Genomic DNA, 11,458 nt, shown 5'->3' with positions numbered 1-11,458 from the left:
GCAGCAGGACTATTCCCCCTTGCTTTAGCAGGAGGTGGAGTCTGGGAGGCAACCTTTCCCAGCACCTCAGTCAGATATGCCCCTACATCACCACAGGGTATCCCGGCTACTGGAGGAGACCCTGTCGGAGATGACGACGACGACGATGGCAGTTCGAGCCACAGCACGAAGCTCTTAGTGGAGCAGGAGCCAGAGGGATGGATCGCTAGACCCATCACTCGCGAGCCGGAGGACATCCAAGTGGGCATGCGAACTTGGAGCTCATGATATAGAGTTTCGACCTCGCACTGCAATCAAGACCTAGGCTCTGGTAGATTTCATATTAGAATGGACCGAGCACTAGGTTCCTAAGAATCTCGAGTCCCCGAGGTCTGGAAGATGTATTTCGACGGGTCACTGAAACTGCAAGGGGCAGGGGAGACATCCTTTTCATTGCCCCTGGAGGGGACCAACTCAAGTATGCACTTCAACTCTTGTTCCCAGCCTCCAACAATGAAGCAGAGTATGAGGCCTTGACACATGGACTCAACATTGCTGTGTCACTGGGCATCAAGAAACTGATGGTGTACGGTGATTCCTTAGTTGTTGTCAATCAGGTCAACAAAGACTGGGATTGCTCCACCGATTCAATGGTCAGTTATTGCGCCGCGGTTTGGAAACTTGAAGATAAATGCAAAGGCTTAGGGTTCCACCACATAGAGAGGGATTGCAATGTAGCAGCAGATGCACTGTCAAAGCTGGGGTCCAGCCGGCCGCAGGTTCCACCCAACGTCTTTGTCCAGGAGATATGATAGCCGAGCACCACACCAGGGCCTGCCAAAGAATATAAGGCAGTGGATCAGGCAGATCAGACCTAAAGGACTAGAGGGAGCCAATTATCAAATACATCAAAAAATGAGGAGGAACCAGACGACAAGGTTGTTGCTGAGCGTATTGCAAGGCGGTCAGCTCATTATGTTACATAGGAGGATTGTTGTATAGGAGAGGGATAGCAGGAGTCCTCATGAAATGCATCCATTCAGCTGTGGGAAAGCATCAGCTGGAAGAAATCCATGCAGGATAATGTAGAATACATGCAACATCAAGAACCTTAGTAGGGAAGGCCTTCAGAGCAGGTTTCTGTTGGCTGAAAGTAAAGAAAGACATGACTGATCCAGTGCAGAGATGCAAAGCATGCCAATTCATATCTAAGCAGCAGCACCTACCAGCTCAGCAGTTGCAAACGATCCTGATAACCCGCTCCTTTGCATGCTGGGGGCTGGGCATGATTGGATTCTTCAAGAAGGCTCAACATGGGTACACCCACATACTTGTCGCTATCGACAAATTTACAAAGTGGATAGAGTATAAGCCAATTGCAACCTTGACCTTAGCCAAGTGTTGGAACTTGCTCTCAGTTGCAAGGGGATCCAACAAGGGTGAACAGTGACGTTAACAGGGTTCTCGCGCAAGACGACAATAGCTCTGTTAATCTAGCCTCTCACGGGCACTGTGTGGGGGTATTTATAGGTATCTGAGTGCCCAGCGTCTTGTGTCAAGGACGCATGTGCCCTCAGACACCTAGGTTATCCCCAGAATATTCCCATAAAGCAGGGTTACAGACTGTAATTACAGGGATGCCTTTACAAATTAGGCCCGTAACATGCAGCGGCCACGCAGGGCCCGTTACAATGGGCCGGATCACACGTGGGCCTCCGTGCTGGACGAGGCCGCACGGTGGGATGACCTCGTCGCAGGCCTTCATCTGATGTCGTATGGGGCGAAGGGTGTCCCTGCCCGTTTTGTCTCCGTCGGACCAACGACTGCAGCGAAGGCCTCGAGCGAAGGGTGGCGTCTTTGCCTTCGCCCCAACATTTGCCCTGCGAGGGACCAGTTCGACTAAGTCATCTGGTGCCGAAGACGTCGCTAGATGGCGGAGACGCTGCCATCGCTCGAAGTGGTTCCGCGGGGTTTTTTGACATGACCGTTGATTGACACCGTACTGTTGGACTGCGGGTTTCCCGAAGCGCCGCGCCCTGTGTATAAAAGGGGGCGGGGGTCGGCGCGTTTTGAACTTCACTTTCCGTGCTCCGTGAAAACCTTAGCCGCCTTTTCCACCGTCTTGCTGCTCGTCTGCCCTCCTTGCTCTTGCTCGCCGGAGATCTCGCTCGAGTGAAGCAGACCGCCCGCCGCCGCCGACGGTACATAGCGATGCCGACCTCTTCTTCTGCTGCCGCTACACCGCCGGCCGACGCGTCGTCTGAGAAAACGCTGAGTACTTTGGCGGCGGCGGAGTTGCGCGCCGGCGATACGGTGGATTTTGGTGTGTCGCGGATGTCGTCGGTCCGCGTGCAAGATATGCAGCGGCTGGGTTACTTTGGCGGCGGAGTCGCTCGTGTCCCGGGGACGGAGGAAGTCCCCGAGCCGGAAGGCGAGTTGGTTGTGTTCGAGGCGTTCTTCGCCGCCGGTCTCCGCCTGCCTGCGCACCGATTTGTTGGAGAAGTCCTGCGCAGATTTAATGTTCAGATCCATCAGCTGACTCCGAATGCCGTGGTGGCTCTGTCGAAGTATGTCTGGGCGACGACTTCGTACGGCGGACAGCCATCAGTCGAAGTCTTTGCGAAGTACTATTGCCTGCACTGGCAGAAGAGGATGATTGGAGATGAAGTTGCCCAGTTTGGGTCCTGTACGTTTACACCGAAGACCGGCAAGACCACGATGGAGGTAGTCGAGTTGGTTCCTTGCGCCCGCAACAAGTGGGGCAATTAGAATGAGTTTTGGTTCTATGTCGCGGAGGGTACCGTCGAAGACCATGAGGGGCTCCCCGTGTCTGAGATGTGCTCGCATTTTTACTTAGCATACCCGCCCTTTGAAGTGGCGGAGGAGGATGCGGACGAAGGGGCCCTTCGGTGCGCCGCCGGCCTGAGCAGTGGGCGCGATTTGGTTGAGGAATTTGTGGCGTACGGGGTATGGCCTTTGGCGCATGGCTGGGCGTTGGGCGAAGTGTGCCCTCGCCAGATGCCTTCCCATGGTGGGAAGCTGGTGCGAAGTCCTGCCTTCACGCTGGATCTGCAAAGCCGCGATCCGACCGCCTTTGTGCGTGAGGCGGAGGATGGGGTGGTGCGGATCGTTGGTCGGTACGTGCCGAGGACAGAGGGCCAGCGTAGCTGGGATATCCGCGGGTCGAATGACCGTTTGAACAGGGTTTTTGAATTGAATCGACTGCCGTATAACGGTTATCCCGGCCAAGACGATGTGGACCATCGCGGGAAGAAGCCGGTGGTAGAGTCTGGAGACGACCCTGCGCCGGCGGCTGCCCCGTCCTGTAAGAAGAGGAAACTAGGTACTGCTATGGGAGGACTTGGGGTTTCCGATGGTTTTGCTAGAGAATTGATGAGGACATGCGCGGCCCCGGGGGGAAGTATGTCTTCGCCCGAGCTCCGGGAGTCTTCGGCGTGGATGCTGAGGGTTACCGGGGGTTGGTGGCCTAGGAATGTTCCTATCCCCCGCGCGGCCGACGAAGACTTTTTTACATCTCACATGGTTCGTGAATGGAAAGTGTTTCCTTACGGGCGGAATATTGCTGCTGTTGTGTCGGCAGTGATGGACAAGGATCGCCAGGGAGCTGCACAGAAGTGCCAGGCGGTCGTCACGCTTCATGAAGCCTGGCCGAAGAGGCAGCGAGGGGCTGCGAAGGCTGCTGTCCCCGGCGGAGGCAAGCCACCGCTGGCGGCGAAGTCGGTCGTCCCTGCGTCTAGCAAGGCGCCGGAGGTTGCGGCTGGCGCCGGTGGTTCCAGGTCTGCGAAGGCTGTGCCGACGTCCAGCAGGGTGCCGGAGGCCGCGAAGGCGGCCCGAGGGTTGCCGCCGCCGGGCAAGCGCGTCGCCGACTTCGCCACCGACATTAGTGTGGACGACTATCTTGTTGGTAAGCCGTTGGCTCGATTTTCTTTTCTTCTCTTTTTTTTTGTAATTTGTTGATACGTCGCAGGGTCGGGCGAAGGCCAACTTGTCGTTGTTCTGCCTGCCGCGGCGACCACGGCGGCTGCCGTAGTGCCAAAGGCGAAGGGCAGTGCGTTTGGTGCCGGCGGCGAGATGCCGGCACTTGCTGCTGTCAGGGACGAGGCGGGCGCTGTCTCCCGCCGGCTGAAGGAGATGAAGGAGGCACTGAGTCAGGTACATTGAGCTAGACTTCGGGTTTTTTTATCGGATTCGTTGGGGCTGTGGTCTTACGTGTGTTTTGCAGGCGGCTGACTTCGCAGACCACGCAGCGTCGGGGGCCCTCACGGCAGTTGTGTCTGCCGAAGTCGAGAGGCTTCGGACGCAACATGCTGACGCCGTCCGGGAAAAATCGGCCGCTGACAGTAAGTGCCGCAAGCTGGCGGACAAGGTGGCCGCGCTGGAGGGGGAGAAGACTGACCTCCGGCGCCAACTGGCGGAGGAGAGGAGGGAGGCCAATGAGGCCCTTGCCAAGGCGCAGGCTGCGCTGGCGGAGGCCAACTTGGCGCGGGTGGAGGGCAGTCTTGCCAGGGAGCACGCTGAGCAGTTGGAGGAGAGGCTCAGCGCTCTGCAGAGCCGTGTGGAGAGGGCCGAGGCCGCGACGCGCACGGAGGCTGAGCGGACGCGCAAACAGCTTATGGATTCATACCATGAGCTGGGCGCGCAGACCGCTGACTTCGAAGTGCCGGACCGAGAGCCCGGACTTCGCTGCTTGGAGTGGGTACAAAAGGAGCTGCAGGCACTCCCCACTATCGTGGAGGGGTTCATGTCTTATGCCTCCCTGGTCACCTGCGAGGGGGTGATGAACGCGCTCTCTCGCGAAGGGTGTCGGCACTATGAGGTCTTCGACCAAGCTGATGAGGATTTCGAGCGTGATATCTACAAGGTTGAGGACCCTATAGTGAAGGAATCCGCCGGAGCCATCTACGACCGGATGTGGGGCCCGCACGGTCGAGAGGTGGTCAGGGAGCGGGCCGAGACGGCGAGGGCTCAGGTAACGTTTGGCTTTTGTTTGATGTTTGTTGGATGTGAGCTATGTATGGGTTTGCTGAATTTGTGTGCTGTGTCTCAGGCGGCGCGTGGCGAGAGGGTGGATGACTTCGGGGCTTTGAACAGCGCGCTACCTGACCCGGAGTCGAACCCGGCGGAGGCTGTGTCCGAGGCCGCCCTGGAGCCACCCCCGGAAACCGCCGAATAGTCTCATCACAGACCTAGGATCTAACTTCATCAGCACGTCCGCAACAATGTCATCAGATACCACAACTTCGGGCCTCTTCATCAATATTCGACTGGCTCGGATAGCCTTATCCATCACCATGTTGCACAACGCCTTCATGATAACTCGATCATCCTCCAAGGACTTGGCATCGCGACTGGCGAACTCCGTGTCGTGGCGAGCAGTAGCCAGCTCTCATGACAGCATCTTCTTAGAGGCGCGAAGTTCTCTGATGATGGAATCCTTCAAGGATAAAGACTTATTGAGCCTCAACACATCATCTTGGGTTTCTTTCAGCTCATCCCTCTTGTGTTCCAACTCTGCCATGGTGAAGCAATGGCTCCCCTCCAAGATCGTAAGGGAGCTACTAGAGTCCTGGTACAACTTGTCCAGGTTGTTCCGATAGTCAAAAAGTTTTTGCATCTCCTCTTGCGGGTAGAACTCATGATGAAAGGCCAAACACACAAAATAGGTGATTTGAAGATCCCGGTAGGTTACCTCATGAGTCTTCTTATCCGAAATAAGTTTCACATGTAGAGAGGAATTCATGGTACGAGCGCCATCAAGGATCGCAGTCACTTGATCATGGTCCGCCTGACCCTGTGCACACCTCTCTTCGACATCAGAGCACCACCGAATCAAAGCTAGAAAAATATTCACAACAATTTGTAATATAAATGGGAAGACATGCTAATAGGATGTGTTATCAACTAGGTCACCGTCATTTGCAGACTCAAGATCATCTATCCATTTTTGAAGAGTAAGGGGGTTCCACTGCGACAGGGAAGAAATCTGCTCGGGAACAGGAGCACCGCATGATCTTAGCGATCTGACACCGAGTCCAGGACTCTCTGTGGGTTCAGAAGTTAGCAAAGAAAGCACTCATTTACGAAAGTAGGGTAAAGCAAAGAAGGGAACCCCAGCGTTGGAGGAATCAGGACACTCCCAGGAGAAGGGACATCACAAAAGAAACATCACGATCAGGACCAGACATCAAAGGCGCAGGGTAATCTAGACTAAGTGCAGCACCCATTGGGATCTCAACTCCAAGAGCACCCATTGGGTGTTCAGCGCTACAACCATTGACCTCTAAGGTGGCTGGGCTAGCCAAATCGACGAGCAGATTGGAGATTGTCACTGCAGCGTTGTTAGGCCCAAGCACCATCCTTCAAAGCATTGTCTCCTTTCGAGCATAATGATTCTCGAACAAAGGTTATGAAGAACAAGTTTTCATCATTCATAAATAAAAAATGTAATTACAGATGTAACATTATGCTGATTATCCATTTCATATCAAATGTTAAACAACATCAATATCCATATCATATATTGACAAAGTGATACATAATGTGTATTACAATTGTACCTTCGGCTTGCTTGAAGGCGAAAGAGCGAATACAATTCCAATTCCATGTGAACTGTACGAGGGTACTGTTCATCTATTTATAGGCATGGAACACAGCCCAAACAAAAGTACATTTATGACCCTGACATCTAAACATAATCCTAACACAAACATCAGGAATTAACAGGTCTTTTTCTCTTTGGCTCAACATCGCTCTTGACTTTTGTAACCACCTTGAGCCAAAGTTGCTATCCTTCGTCGCTTTGCACATGCTTGTTGTGGCTTCGGCACTCAGTCCCATTGCTTATAGGCGATTTCTCTGTCCTGAGGACCTTCGGCAGAGAAGGAGACCCCCAACTATAGCCCTTCGCGGTGCTAGATCGTTTTTTCATAACGAGCTTGATCCGTAAAAATCACGAAGGCTTCTGAATGCTGAAGGTCAGAAAAACACCTTCCTTGAGATTGTTATTAAAAACCAAATAAAAAATTACGGCCTGTGCCGGTCCACCGATCAGTCAGTATGAGCGATGCGGCGGTTCGCCTTTTTCACCTGAAGGGCTATATAAACATATGAGTTGGTGAGAAGTTACCACATCATTCATTGCTATTGCATCATTGTGCTGTTGAATTTTTTTACTGAAGCCAAAGTTTTTTGTCATCTGTGCACTTGTTGTGTGGCCTTCGAACAATCGTCAAGTTAGTTGAAATTTAGCTTCGTCTTAAGATCTGAAATGGCTAGGATTATGTCTACTACTAGGCTAACAAACGAAGGTGAAGAGACTGTTTCAACTGAGACGGCCCCAATCTCAGAAGTATTGAGACGTTCTGGGTTGGTTGTTCAAGAGGGAGAAGATGCTATTCCTAAGAAGGATGATGTTATTGTCGAAGCTAAACATATTATTGCCGAAGCTGCCAGTGATGATGAAGAGGATGATGACATCTTGAGTCCGAGCAAGCCTAGCCATATTGAATTTGGAAAATCCACTGTGAAAGCAGAAGACTTAGTTTTAATGAAAAAGCTTGGGTATTTTGAGAAAAAGGTTGATGAGTCGATAAGGTTCGCTGGAGATGAAATAGTTTTAGAGCCAAGAGATAATGAAGTTGTTGTTTTTAAGAGCTTCTTCAGAGCAGGGCTTTGGTTCCCTCTGTATGAAAAGATCGGTGAAGTTTTGAAGAAATTTAAAATTTATCTTCATCAACTGACTCCGAACACTATAGTAAGGCTTAGCGTGTTTATCTGGGCTTTGCGAAGTCAAGGAAAAAGCGCTAATGCCGAAGGATTCTACAGGGTCCACGAGTTTCTTTATCAGACCAAGGCAATGGCAGATGGTCTACATAAAAACTTCGGATGCTACAACTTCGCATACCAAAAATATACGAAGGCTCCAGTGATTGGTTATTTCATCAAGTGGCCTACCGGTTGGACAAATGAATGGTTTTATGTAAAAGTTGATGAGAAGAAGAGGGAAAAACTCATGAGCATGGTGATGAGCCCGTTGAAGTTAAGCTTCGGCATGACGAGGCCATTGTGCAACATGCAATTCGGCTCCCCATGCCAATTATCCAAAGTAGATTTCAGAGTCGTGGCAGAGCATATCAATACTCGAAAATTGGTGCAAGAATATTTGGCTAACAAAACTTCTCCAAAATCTGGTGGGTGGGGAATGCCGAAGAGAAAGGATGAAGGAAAAAATTTGAACTTGTTCGGTTACCATATAAGTTCAAATTTCAGAATATTTTCAGTGGCCCCTGTGCCGAATGGCTAGAAATGATAGAGACAATGTGCAATGAGATCCTTGGTAACTATACGAAGAAAGAGGATCAATTGTTGACAACTGCCTTTGCTACTCGGAAAAAACAAAGGCTGAACCGGGTAATGAATGCCATTGTCTTCGAGTACCCAGACTATGAGATACTTGACAAAGAAGTTGTGGGGTGAAGAAAAAGAGGATTGTAAGCATTTTGAAAAAGCAAGCAATTAGTCCTATTGAAAAAGACAAGCAAAGAGCTGCCTCGAAAAAACAGAAAATTTCAGCGCAGTCGAAGCTTTTGGCTCCCAAAAAGCGAAAATCTTCAACCCTGGCCCCTATCGGGACGAAGGTGCAAGATTCACCAGAGAAGATTGCTGGAACCTCTTCGTCCTCTTCTATCGGCGTAACAGAATTCTGAAGGTAATGACTGAACCCTTCCTGTTTGCTATGCTAAGTCATTTGGGGTTAGATCTGACTAGCTTATTGCAGTCAAAGGATAAGGGGCTTGAAAAAGGTGTTGAAGACGAGAAGAAGACTTTTTGGCGACCGGAGAGAATGAGGGTGGTCAGAAGAAACAACGTATGATGGTTGTGATGAGGGCCATCCATAAGACCCCACCTCCGGTCGTGACAGAGAAAATTGATGCCCCGCCGATGCCAAAGGCGATGAAATGGCCACTAAAGCTAAAAATAGCGGAGGCCCTTTTGGAACCACAATGTCGAAAATTGACAGGATTATAGCTGATGTGGTTCCCAAGAGGGAAATAGATGAAGTAACTGCTGGCAGGGCTACACCTTTAAAGGTAAAAGAGTTAGAAGGAGCTTCTTCGGAGAGAAAGGATTTGGACCTATGGCACTTGGGTGGCAGGAACTCTTCGAAGAAGATATCTCTGAATTGAAAGAGTTTGCTATTGCGGGTGGCTATCACCCTGGATTCGTGCTCTTTGGTGGCGTTGACGAAGAAATTCTAGGGTGCATCCTTGATCATGCTAGAGCAAAGATTGTCAACACTTTATCAAAGAGCGTTGGATTCTCGAAGCTCGAACGAGACCTAAGTAACTATAGAAGGCAACATATCACTGAAAGTTTATTCTACTCAAATTTTAAGGTGCAAAATTCATTGTTTACCTCTAAAGTTTATTAATTTTTAAATTTTAAGAGTTTCAAGCTAATGCAGCTTCGACTTTTTCAATACAGACTACTTTTAAGCAAAGCTTTGAAGTTGCAACAGGAGAGCGAAGACAGAAAGAATGAGCTTGTTGTCAATAACTTGGAAGGTAAAGCAAAGGACCTTGAAAATCTTTTGGAGGAAAAGGATTCTAAGATCAAAACCACCGATGCGGGCCTTACCGAAGCTCACCTTTGGACTCAAAATCAAGTTATTCAAATCTCTGACCAAGACAAACAATTCAATAGGTTGAGCTCAGAGCTCGAAAAAGTGAACTCAAACTTAAAAAATGTTGCAGACCGCTATGAGCATGAAATTAAAGAGCTAAAAGAGGAAGTCAAAGCCGAAGTAGAAAAAAGTTCTAAGTTAATTGAAACCCTCAGAATGCTTTAAGAAACCTGCTTCGGCTTCGCAACTCAGTGCTCCCTTCGTCTACACGAAATCTTCAATTCGATCGGAGCAGTGTCAGGAGATGCGAATTATTCTGCTGACGATATCCCAAAGGCGCTTGAGTTCGCCGAAAAATAAATCAATGACTTTGATGAAGTTATGGTGGGGCATGGGGATTTTTGCGCTCTAGTGGCCGCCCGAGAAACTGCTACTATTTTTGCGAAAGCCGGGTGTAAACATTTGAAATTTTTTAACAAGCCTACCTTCACTATCTCTCCAGCTGACCTTGAGAATATTCCAAGCGAGGCTCGAAGCGTGGGCAACAGATTTATTACCCAAATTTGGACGAAGGGTGGCTGAAAAGCTAGGTGGAAACAAAGCTCGTGCTCTCCTTGATGAAGTATGAAAATGTCCCTACTTCCCCCCCTTTTTCCTGCTTCATACTACCAAGCATTTCATATGATATATTTTTTAGGCTGATGTTGGCGAAGAATGAAGAGCCGAAGCTAAAGACAATGTTAGTATAGTCTAGAGATCTGAAGCTGAAGGATTTTGGTGTAGTCTTAGAAGAATTCTTGTAACTTTTGTGCAAAAAAAGTATGTACAAGTAATTAAAGATTGGCTTGTAATATAGTGCTACCTTGCAATTTTACCTTCGTCTGTTGTCGTTTGCTTTGTTGTGGACGAAACCTCTTTATTTCTTTTGAGCCAAAGGGGAAAAACACCTTCTATTCTTTTCGTTCACAATGAAGCATCTTTGAGCTGAAGGCAAAAACATTATCTTCGTTCATAATGAATCATTCTTGAGCCAAAGGTGAAAAACCGCCTTTTCTTCTTTTTCCATTAGTGTCTTATGCAATGCTCTATGGTGCGATGAAGCTACAAATGTCTAATGCATGTGTTGTATGAATGCAAAGTATGATGTGATGAAGCATGCAAGTGCATGCCAAAGATAACAAAACCCACACAAATACGCACACAGACTCTGCATACCCTTAGAAACGACTTTGGAGTCTCTTCACCTCTTACTTAGGTGTCATTTTAGCTTTGCATCCACTTAGGAATGACTTTGGAGCTAAGCTCTGCATCCCCTTAGGAACGACTTTGGAGCTTCTTCACCTTTTACTTAGGTGGTATTTTAGCTTTGCATCCTCGTAGAAACGACTTTGGAGTACTTCACCTTTTACTTAGGTGGCATTTTGGCTCTGCATCCCCGTAGGGACGACTTTGGAGCTTTCTTATATTTTTACACTCGATAGTGTAATCTTAGATCTTTACATTTTACATATGGGGGAAATTTGCCCATGTATTGGACAGGGCTGCCGAGAGAAAATGAAAATTACAATCTATGGCCCCATTAAAAACCTTTCTCCCCTCTTGAAAGAAAAATGGTGCCATAGGAAAAACAAAATTACATGACCGTTACACATAGTATCTCCGAAGCTCGTCTGCGTTCCAGGATCTTGGAATATCATTCTCGTCCATGTCAGTTAACCTTTATGATCTAGGTCTTGACGAAGATACTACCAAGAAGGGGTCCTCCCACTTGAGTTGTAGCTTCCCTACAGTTTCTGGGTTGGCTATTCTTCGAAGCACCAAATGTCCTGGCTTAAT

The sequence above is a fragment of the Zea mays genome, chromosome 4, assembly GCF_902167145.1.
Source record: "Zea mays cultivar B73 chromosome 4, Zm-B73-REFERENCE-NAM-5.0, whole genome shotgun sequence".
Classification (NCBI taxonomy): Eukaryota; Viridiplantae; Streptophyta; class Magnoliopsida; order Poales; family Poaceae; genus Zea; species Zea mays.
This window is presented reverse-complemented; position numbering follows the sequence as displayed.